The sequence below is a fragment of the Pinus tabuliformis genome, chromosome 8, assembly GCF_031772625.1.
Source record: "Pinus tabuliformis cultivar Carrire ecotype Pingquan chromosome 8, CPIR1, whole genome shotgun sequence".
Taxonomy (NCBI): domain Eukaryota; kingdom Viridiplantae; phylum Streptophyta; class Pinopsida; order Pinales; family Pinaceae; genus Pinus; species Pinus tabuliformis.
In genome coordinates, this window is record NC_142294.1 from 1,553,411,822 (window position 1) to 1,553,423,779 (window position 11,958).

Below are 11,958 nucleotides of genomic sequence, written 5' to 3' on the forward strand. Positions count from 1 at the left end.
ACGGTAGGGCAAAAGTACCCATTAAGGCAGGGTCTTTTAGGAGACCTACTCCAATATTTTGAAGCGAATGATTGCTTCCATGGATCATTGGAATGCTTCCCGTAACTTGTGAACTGTCGGGGAGGAAAGTTTGTTGGTCGATGACTGTAATTCCTCCTTGAAAGGGAAATGCAATCTTCCTGAAGTAGGTCGACACAACTGCGGCCATGGCATATATCCAGGGCCTTCCCAGTAGGATGTTGTAATCGAGGTTTTCATCAATTACTTCAACATCAATTCCTACTGTTTTGCCCCCTAGTTCAACTTGCAAGTTACTTAAAATCCCGTATGGAGTGTATGATCGTCCATCAAATGCTTTTAACGTCGTTGACGATCTCGACAAGGGTGGTGAGCCTAAATTCTTCCAGCAACTCATCGACATAATACACGTAGATGCCCACTCATCAATAATTGTTCGATGAACAGTTTTGTTGAGGGCTTTCACTTGAATAAGGAAAGCTAGTTGAGCTGGTAACTGAGGGTCATATCCTTTATGATCAAAGGCCACAAGATTGGAGTCCATTGGGTCAATTTCACCTATTGCTGATAATAAAGCTTGCTCTTGGGAGAGGCAATTTTGCTATACCTCAAGCGTCGATATAGCAGACGGCGATTGGGCCAAGTCCTCTATTATATTATAATTCTGTGCTATTTTTGCACGAGCATTAAATGTCGACTTGTACACTACTCCCTTTGGTGACTTTATCATTTGTTCAGGAATGGTGGGTGGCACAACTTTGGTCAAAGTTGTTGTCGAACTACTAGGTTGTTCATTAGCCTTGTTATTCGACACCTGTGGATTCCCGTAATCTTTATTCCTTGCCAAAGCATCATTTTTCTGCCTTGAGACAGACAACATAAGCACTTGGGATCGGGAAGCATTTTGATTAGCAACCAGTTTGGTACCCGGGATTGGAAACGGATCAGTCAATACTACTGAGGTTTTTGAACTCTTAAAGAGTTTCTTAACTTCAGCTATATGTGGACAATCTCTCGTCCAATGATCCTCATCGCATATATGACACCCCGCAGGGGGTTTCCTTTTTCTCCCTTTCTTTTTCTTCTTGCCCCTGGTTGCTTCAGTTGTTTGCCCTTGTCGGTCGACGCGGCATTTACTTCCGAGGCAAGAAGTTCCTCATTTGCATTTTGACTGGAAATCTTACAGGCCCTTTTAGATGTAGCCTTTGTCGATTTCGTGTCTGTCGTGCCAATCACGCCATCGATGGCATGAGAGTCATTGTTTGATTTAGGAGGAGGAGGAATTGAGAATTCCAGTTTAGGGGCGTCAGGTATTTTGTCGTAGAGCGTGCCAGACTGAGTATAGACCAAGTCCAGATATTGCGCACGAGCGATGAATTGCTCTTCCGTTACGACTCCCCCCTTTGCCACATCTTCCGTGATTGTAGGAAGTAAGGATTTGATAAACCATTCAGCTAATAGCTGATCGGGAACGTACGTTTTTACCATCCTACGACGACGTCACCACTCATGTATATGATCAGATATGTGAGTGTCCGTTGTCTGTTTGAAGTTGGTTAGGAGTTCCGTTCCCATTTCATACCTTATCGGTAATTGAAAATGGGTTAAGAAAGTCGTGGCTAAGGTACTGAAGTTGTTGAACGAAGCTCTAGGCAATTCAATATACCATTTTGCCGCTGGACCAGTTAACGTCCTCTGAAAAAGGCGAAGCCTAATCGAATAATCGTTTAGGGTGTTTGATGAACACCACAGATGAAATGTCATCACATGATTCGATGGATCTTCACCCGGATTTCCATTAAATTTAGGAATATCTGACGGAAGTTTATGCGGAATCGCTGGCCACCAAGGGGAATAAGCAATTGGATCATTCGTCAGCCGGTTTAGATCTGGTAATTCTAGAGTTGCTACAAAGGGCAACTGTTGATTCAGGTTAGGCGAAGCATACCCAGGATAAGATGGAATCGCCTGAGCAGTGGGTCTTTGCATACCAGCATAATGCATTTGATGCTGGCAACTTTGACAAGGTTGATGGGCATAACCATTATAATATGGTTGTTGATTACCGCTTTGGAAATGCGATTGCCCATTACTTACAAAGACTTGTTGCTCAGGTCCTTGATATGATTGCTGGAATGGGGGTTGTTGAGTTTGAACCAGCTCTGGTTGTTGAACCATTTGCTGTTGACCAATACTGGATGATTGACCAAGATGAGGAGTCACAGTACTTGTTTGATCCTGGGTCGCTCCAGATAAGGAGGCACTAACCTGAGGTTGTGATTGAGTCGTTGAGACAAGAGGCTATTGTATTGCAAGCTGAGGCTGTTGGGGTTGACATAAAACAGGTAGCGCTTGTACTTGCGACGCAGTAACCATAACAGGTATAGTGGGAATATTCGACACAGGGTGGACTGGTTGCATTGAATATACAACCCTTGGCAGTATTGGTACCCAATCGCTGGATGTAATTCCAGTTTGACCTGAACTTTGTTGTAAACTCCCATATGGCTGTTCTCCGGGAGGGAACAATGAAAAGGCATACTGCCCTCCATATGGTGGCAATCCAGTACTTAAAGGGCAGATTGGCCTTTGAAGACACATTGGATCAATTTGTTGAGTTTCAACATAAGAAATACCAGATGATAATCCGGATGAAGAAATAGGAACTAACCATGTCGTCGAAGCAGTCCCTGATGGGACTCCGGCTTGTTGTTGATAACTTGCCGGGACAGATGGTATACCATCGAACATCGTTGGGGTAGCAGCAGGAGGCTCTGCCGCTGCTGTGTCGGATGACACAGTCCTGGATGTCGACGGTTGTTCAGACATATCTAGTCTATCCAAAAGATTTTCTAGCGATTCTATAAGAACTTACGATGAAAAGAGACTAACTTCGAAGATCAACGAGGGAATGGTGATGATTATTCTGTTTAAAATAAATTTTAACGATGCTTAGACACAACCTGCTTTTTCAATTTTAAAGAGTCGAGAAAAAGCAAAAGATGACTCTAGTCTCCTTCGATGTTTTAACGAGCCCAAAGTGACAAATGCTCGGATGGACTTTTTCCGTTATAGAGTCTAAAAAAGGCCAAAAGGAACTGCTCTGGAGTTCTAGGTAGAGGGTGTGCCAAACTTTTCGCAAAACCGCAGAATACTTTTTAAGGTACGGGCGGTCGATCTTCCTGAATGTTGTGTTCAGTGCATTGCGATCAGTAGGGCGGCTGACACGGCTTCCTAAGGATAAAGGTTTTATGCCTATAGGGGTCTCCCAATATATACGCGACGGTACGTGGGAGCACAATCCATACTGGCGCTATCGTCCCTCAGGAGGAATCACCCACCATCAACGAGATCGACAGTCACCAGGCTTTGCGACGCCGAAACACGTCTCTAGCCTAGACCTCTATGTTGTGCGTTATGTTGCAAAGCGTTGTTAAGTTCATTCAATTTATTTTAGGTTGATCTTTTTAGAAGTTTTCCTTTTGAGGTTCACCACGAGATGTATGATACAATTCCTAAATGCAGTCTAAAGATGATAAGCAAGCTTTATATCTTTTCAACTTATGAAAATCCTAGCTACAAAGGGAAAAGAAAGACACCATCTTTTCTCAAAGAGCAATCAACACACTCTAATGCACTTTTCCTAAATCAAACATGCAAACTATCAAGATGCAAATGCACAATGCAGGTGTTTGTTTTCCGCTTTCTTAGTATTGATGCCTACAAAGAAAGCTTTTTGTACAACTTTGAATTTGTTTTTAAATGACAAATACAAACAAGTTTACTTTTTCCGAAATCAGAGAGGGTAGAAGAGATTACAACACTTAACGATTTCCGAAATGAATACTTGTTTTGACACTTAAAAGAGACAAACTCAAACCAAAAGCAAAAGTAAATGTATAATCAACTGTAAACAGCCAATGAACTCTCTCCTAAGATCACAATCAACAGATCTTAATCAAGGGCTACAGGATGACTATTTCACTCTTGCAAAGGAAAACTGTAAATGACGCCACAAACACATAAAAACACTCACAGTCTTTTTGTACAAAAGGAGGTGGAATTTAAGCAGAGAAAAGGAGTTATCAGACTGGTACCTATGCTGGTTACAGACTGCAAAAATCAGAGATCAAAACAAGGCAAAACAGAGCAAAGAACCCCAGCTGCACAAGGCCTAACTGGATCAGCGCAACCTCAACACAGGGGTTTTGACATTCAGTGCAGGTAGCCTTCACGGGACCTGCGTTGAAATGCAGAACCTCTTCACAGGGTCTATGCTGAAGGAGAAACGAGAGTTTCTCACTGGGTTCTGCGTCACAGTTTGCTATTTAATCTACAGTTTCAGGCCAAATCAAAGCAACAAGCAAGGTACAATCAAAGGGATGCTTTGAGGGAGTACTAAGATCTATCACAAAGGATCATCAAATCATTTGTGAATCCATTGCTCAGATCATAGAAAAATTCAATGATTGGATCAAAGCAGCAGCTATCTACTTTGCATCTGAGAATAGCAGATGCAGTTCGATTATTGCTGTTGAGTCTATGAAACAAACAATGATGGAAACACAAATGAAATGACTAAACAGATCTCCCCAGTGGAGTCGCCAATTTGTTGTGGGGAAAAATGCCTATGCAGGACGATCCTATCCACCTAAGGTGTGACAGTGCCTTAGCAACAAACAGAGATAGCTATTCTAGTATTCTTCCTTTATGAATTAAGAATGAAGAGAGATAGATGGACTAACCGGTGTCTTCCGTTTGTCCCTCGATCTAGTTTCCCTTCTCTTTGAGAGTTCCCAGCTACTTGCCTTCTTGCTCGCCCAGCTTCAAGAGGTTTCTGCAAGATCACAAGAAGAGAACACTACACAAGACATGGATTCATATTCATAACTAGTTCAGGATTAGAAATAAACTAAACATAATAATGCAATCATACATCAAAGATACATCAGTATATAGGAGAAACCAAGATAGCTTTATTGATGAATAACAAGGTTCAGGAAGAGATACAATCCAGAGGGCTCCAATCCAGCATCTCCTTCCCAGCAAATGGAATTCCTATCTTCACCCCCTTCAAAGCATTAAGCACCCAATGATTGCAATCTCAAACCAATAGCAATTCTTTGCAATAACAAAATTCCAGCCTCCGGATCTCATTGAGGAGAGATCCATATATAGATGTTTGGAGAGAGGATGAGTCAGCTTGAGATCTGACTAGTGTCCTCTCCCTCTGTCAGTTCTTGATTCCACTTGGAGGTTCTTGCTTCCACTTGGAGATTAAGAGCCTCTTACTCATCATAGTCGAATTCACTGAGGCAAGTGTCATTGACGAAGATTCTGGAAGCTTCCTGGGTCTTGACACCTCTTGGAATGAATTTTCCATTTGTCAACTCTCGCTCAGCGCACCCTGGTAGTGCTTCTACCCGCGTTGCAGTGCAGGTAGCCAGTGTTGACTTTGACATTCAGCACAGACAGCTAGTGGAGCCACTAAATTGATCCTGAATTGACTTGTTTTTTAGCAGTTTTTGGTGGAGAACTTCTGTGAATTGCTGTGGCTTGTTAGCCTTGTTCCTCTAGGGGTAGGAAAAACATGTTTAGGGACTTTGGATCCCTTAGATCATGGACATTTCATGCTTATAGCTGTAACAATATGAACTATTTACTTCAAAAATCCACCCTAATTACTTCAATTTATGAACTATTTATACAAAAATTGATACAAAATATCTCATAACAATATGAGAATTATTCTAGGAAACAAAAAATATCTTCAACTGGAAGATAGAGATAGAAGGAGAATTGTCTTCTAGCTGTCTCTTTTATTGTGACTATGCTGGCTGTTGTAACTTGGATTTGGCTCTTTCCGTTGCTTTGTAGTTATGTGTTGGATTCACTTTCTATCTTCTACCTACTGATACTCTTTACCTGTTTTGCTTTGATCCCGTCTTACCTGTTTTATGTGGCAACCATGTTTTACCATGTAGATTTACTACAGTAACTTATAGTAAATTAATCAAATTGGTCCACCGTTCATTGTCAGGTAATTTCATCCTTATCATTTTCCTGTAAACCTCATAGAAAAATTTTGTTTGCTTGTGAACAAGTGCTTGACTTCATGCTCTATATAGAACAAATTCTCAAGACCATCATATAACACCTTTCCAGTGGGCAAAGATTTTGCCCCTAAAGTACTAGCTTGGCTCTTAGCCAGCCTGTTTGACCTTTCATTGTAATCTTCCTGGGTCATCAGCTTGTCATTTATCACCACAGGACTGGGAAGTCTTTTTTCTCTTAAGATGCCATACTTTAGCATAAAGCTATCAATGTTTGCTTAGATGCTCTGACATCTTTTCTCCAGATTGAACATTAGGTTCCTTTTGGTGAGAAATTTTTGATTTCTATGATTTTTGTTGTTCTGTCTTCTATCTCTAGTTCATCAAGCTGATATCTATTTTTTCTGTTAAAAAATGTGATTAACTGAGTGCCTTCTTCAGGCCCATTTGCCAATTCCTCAACTATCTTGTCGATTTCTTTTGTAGCCATTTTGACTAATTCAGTTTGTTCAAAAATAATCTGAATGGAGGGCCAAACCTTATTGATGGAATCAATGATGTTGGCGCAAAGGATTTCTTTGATGTCTCCCAATGGCTCTTGTAATTTTAAGTCCTTTTCAAGGACTTTTATCCTGTCTACCATCCTTTGGTTCCTATGAGCTTCTTATTTCTGCTGTATTTGTGCAAGTTTACAATTGCTTTCTAAACTTGTCACTTGTTCTTTAATTTTCTTAAGTTCAGTGGCCTGGATACTCATTTCCTCCATGGCCTTAATCAATTTTGCAGTCTTCTCTGTTGGTGTCTCTGTGATGGTTGATGTAGATGTGCCTCCTGAAGTACCTGTTACTGGCAAAGTAGTTGCTGGTGGAATTTTTGGTGCTAATGTAGCAGCCAAGGTGGAGGGCACTGCTGTGGAAAAGGTAGGTATTATAGTCTGAGGAGTGCTAGCCAACTCACTCTGCTTGGAGTGTATCAAATTATCCAATTCTTTCTCAGTCTCCTTTAAGTGTTCATTAAGCTTTAGGACCAAGCCCATAAGCTCTTCCTTCTTTTTGGTTTCCATTACTTTAGTTGTTTGAGGATGATGAAGAGGAGGAATCTTGAGCTGCTTTATCAGTGCAGCTATGTTGTCATTTTTCTTCTTGATGAGCTTCTCTATAGCTTTCACATCCTTGGGATCATGTCCCAGCTCTATGACCAAGTCCTCTAAGGAATTTATTTTGGTGTCTTTGGCTTGAGAAGAGGCATTCTCCAACTGGAATTGTGTTGACATCTTATTCAGTGAATTCTGAAGTTGGTGGGTTGCTATTTCCTCGCTAGTCAAGGTGGAAGAGACCTTTTCACCAGTTGGCTTATGTAATTCAATTTGGTCAATAGGATGGATATCCTTTGCCAATACTTCAAAATCTCTTTTTAGGTAATTTTCCATTGATATAGGTTGATGTATGGTTGGCTTCAAAAAAATCTTCTGCATATTCCCTTCTTTTATGTCAAAGGCTGAAATTAGCCTTGTTTGGTTTGTTGTAGGCATCTTTACACCTTTAGCCTTCCATTATTGCTTTGATTTCCTTGTATTTTTCCTTGATATCTAGGCTCTTTCCAATAGGAGCCCTAAATACTTCCACGCTCTATTGTCTTTCAAACATTTGAGCATGTGAGGTGGAAGGCTCTTGTGTACCTCCTAAAGGAGTAGTGTGCATGCTTTTTGTCCTTTCTACTCCTAAAGTTCCTGTTGTTTCCTCAATGTATTCCTACTCTACTAATGGATTCAACCTTTGTGTCTTAGTATAGGTTTGGGCAACAGGCCTTCTTGAAGGAGTGGCCTCCTCTTTGTCTCTTTTGGGGTTCATTTCCTCATTTAGAGGAGTCTGCAAAATAGGAGGGTTGCTCATGATTTGTTTAGGTTGAGCAAGTTCCTCTGAGATCTCAGGTTGTTCTGATTCTTCTCGCTATTATGATCCTTCTACTTATTCTGATTTCCCTGATGGACTTGGTTTCTCTGAAGTCTCTAGCTGCTTTGATGGCCCTACTTGATCTGAAGACTTTGGTTGCCCTGATGGTCTTGCCTCTGCTATCTACCCGCTGTGTCCCTCGGATTGCCTCTGAGATTGAGACTCTCCTAGGACCTGTATAAAGGAATCCTCATCAAGTATTTTGTCTAAATCTATGAAAAACAACCTCTATGCTATCTCGATCTATCAAAGTGCCTTCCACCCATTCATATTGATTAGCATATTGTTCTATTTCAGGGATCCTGTGGTGGATGTAGGGAGATATTTTGTTTTTTGTCTCCTATTACAAATGAAGTCTAAGGGATCATAATTCCATACAAAACTCTATTTCCATTTCAACCTTTGGAGGATTCCATCTACCTCCTTTTCTACTTCCCTACTGTTACAAATAAATGGGCCCAACTGATCCTTTATCTTGAGTTGGGATTTCTTCTTGGATTTTACAAAGTGCACCTCATCTGAATTTATCATTTGCCTGTAGTAGTCCAGAGCAAACAATCTCATGGGGAGGTATCTAGGCAATTTGTAAGCTGGCAATGCACATCCATAGATTGAGATTTCAGTGTGGTTTTGCTACAAGTACCAATCCCCCACTTTGTACTGCTTTGACAATTGTAGGACCCTCCTGATGCCTGCACTTATTCTGTGTGGAGGGCTTCCTAGTAGCATAGTTTTCACAGGGTACACAAAGAGGTCTATGAAATCTGTATAAGAGTATTGGGAATCAAATTGATGGATCAATGAAGTCGAGAAGATCACTGCTCTGGGGTTTCCTTTGGTATCAAGATTTTGGAGGGCAATTGGAAATATATGAACTTGATAATATAGGAATAAATGATATAGGACTGAGGAATACTTAAACACTCTTTCATTTTCTAATCTCATGAATTGACCATTCATTTTGTCAGCAATAAACTTGGTATAGTCAAACATGATTGCTGGAGGTTGGCTAGGAGAATAGATTGACATAAAAGATATTGTGATTTCATCAACAATTTCACTTGTGGTGTAGCCTATCACACTGGATATCATGTTTATGATGTCTCGGCCAAGGCTAGAGAATATTGTCCATAGATGAGGAGAGTCCTTTGGGGTATACTGTTCTTCTTTGATGAAGGTCTAGAATAACTGAGCTAGTCTAATTGACATGAGGGTAGGGTATCTATTCAACATATCTCCAATGGAAACGGGGGTCGGACTTTGGCTTGGTTGTAATTGTAGAATTTCATTAATAGATTCAATAGTGATGGTAAATTGAATAGCATGGTCAGGGGTTCTCATTGCCCTTTCGATGGGATCATAGTTCATGTGACAGTAATGTACAATCTCTGAGAATATATGCACTTTGGGGAACTGGTGCTTGGGTAAATTTGATTCCCAAAGTCCGATGGAGTCTGCTTGGTTCAATTACTGGTCTCTGTACTTGTAGAAAAGTTTCAAAGGGGATTTTGAGACAGAGGTATCTTTAATCTAGAAATATTTGTCTACAAGTGGGAGATGGTCTAAATCCCTATGGGGAGTCATAATGGGCATGATATTTAGTGCAATTGGGACTTCCATCCTTGGTTCTTGTGGATTCAAGGATGGGGGAAAAAGGTTTATAGTAAATTGGGATGAACCGGTCTATTTCAGGGTGTTTGAGAGTCACCAAGCAACTTATCTAACTAAATCACTTAGTATTTAAAGCAATTCAGTTCCAGGCTTGGCAAGAAAACATGGTTTCTCGGTGAAATTGGGGTAAATTCCTAGTTTTGGCTGTTGAACGGAGAAATGATGACTATGCACTATTGGTATAAAGTGCACGGGTCTGCAAGGTGGTCTGGATTTTAGCAGCTTTGGTACGTTGGCGGTTGATAGCAGATTGACGGTTGAACGTACTCTGGTTTGCATGGAAGTCAGAATGTTCTTTTCACAATAAAATGAAAAATGTATAAGTTTTTTGGTTTTATGCATAAAGTCAATGACTTTGGTGGGTACATCGGGAAAAAGATAGTTCGTGCCACTGAGGGATGTGATGTTTTTAGCGTGTAGCAGAGGTGGTAAGCGAAATCCATCACACCACTTTTTGGGATAAGTGGTTTTGGGGGTAGGCCGCCCAATGCAATTCATCAGGTGCCACATAGCGGTAGGGTGAACAGTGAAAATGCTCACATCGGGCGAGTAAAGTTCTTCTTTCGGAGGAAGCCCGATATGAGCATCGACCGTTGGATACGAAGGGGTCAGATCGCACGGCGGTCGGGGCTATGATTTGATCGAAGGTTTAATGGAGGGGCCCGATGGGGTTTCAATAAGCAAAAGGGTTATTTAAATGTGGATTAGGGAGGCTTAATGAAGTCTAGGATGATTTGATTGGTGGGAGCAGATTTAATTAATCATTGATTGACTAATTACTATTTTTTGTTTGGCAGAGGGTTATGGTTCTTAATTAGCCGCTGATCAACTAATTAATCCATTTAATTAATTTATTAATAAGGTTTATGTTTCAAACCTTGGGGGCTGGATATTTATGGTATGGGATTTAATAAAATATATGCTGAAGGGTTTATATTTTTCGGGAGTTAAATTAAATATAATGGAAATTAAAATTTAATATGAAATGAAAATGGAAAAGTGGGTTCTTGCGCTAAGTATAATGTGTTTAACATTTGTTTAAATATTCGCATTTACACATTATAACTTGGGCTAAGTGTATTTTGTGGGTTTGCGCGAAAAAGGGGTATTGCATAGGGGTAATTACTTTCCCTAGGCAAATGGTGGTTTTACCTTAGGAAAAGGGATTTTTTAGATGAAATGAATGCATTATGTAGGGGTGAATGTTGGTAAGGGGGTTTTAGTACTTGGACCCTATAAGTTATTAGGTCGAGGGTCTGGTCCCTCCAGAAGTCAGAGAAATGCTCTAAGCCCCTTTAACTTAAGGTTTTAGGTACTTTTGCCTTTACTTATGGGAAATTAGTGAAATTAGTGAAATTAAAGGTAAGATGGATGGGGAAATTAATCAGTTGATATTGTAGATGTTCTAGTAAATGTTCCAGTCATCCATACTTTTAACAACTTGATGATGAAAGTAAATGATATGATTTTATCCAATCAATCACCATAATTTTGAAACCATCCAACTACTTACCCATATACTCATCCTACTATTTTTCTACTCTTTATTAGGGTGCACTTAAGCTGACAAACCCTTATCAAAATATTTTTCTTTTATTTTACAATAGAAATCTATATAAGTATATCCTTATTACATCCAAGGGCTCAGATAAACGGTTGAGCTCCTTTTATTATCTCTACCTATCTACTTACCTGCCAAGATTAAACAGTTTGGTCAAATTTTCTTCTCTATCTATAAACATGAAATTCAAAACATGGAATAACCAAGATTAAACTGTTTGGTTACCATGGATTGTGTCATAAATAACAAGTTGCACACAATCATTATTATTGCAGAAAATAAATAGCAGTGCCATTTGGACTTGCACACTTTCATGGTCTTTTTCTTTCTTGATGCTCATATTTTCATATCTTTTTTGACCTTTTTTAATCTTTTTTTCCCTTGATTTTTCTTTTGGGACATACCCTGTTTACTTTTTTTAATTTTTTGAAAATGGAAAACATTTGTAGAAAACAAAGGTATATACATATTACAGATTTGACCTTAGGCATTCAAAAATTATGACACCTATTGGTATAGTAACATAACACATCTCCCAAGCTGGCTCTTTTTAGCACTGTGCAGCTCTTGGCTGCTTCTACGTGGCCTTTAGCTAGCTTTGTGTCAACCCTCTCCTGAGTTTTATGCGGATCCTCAAGATACCCTCTTTGCCTCTTTACTCAATGTTCACTACCCCTCAGCTACAACTTAGATCACTCCTTCG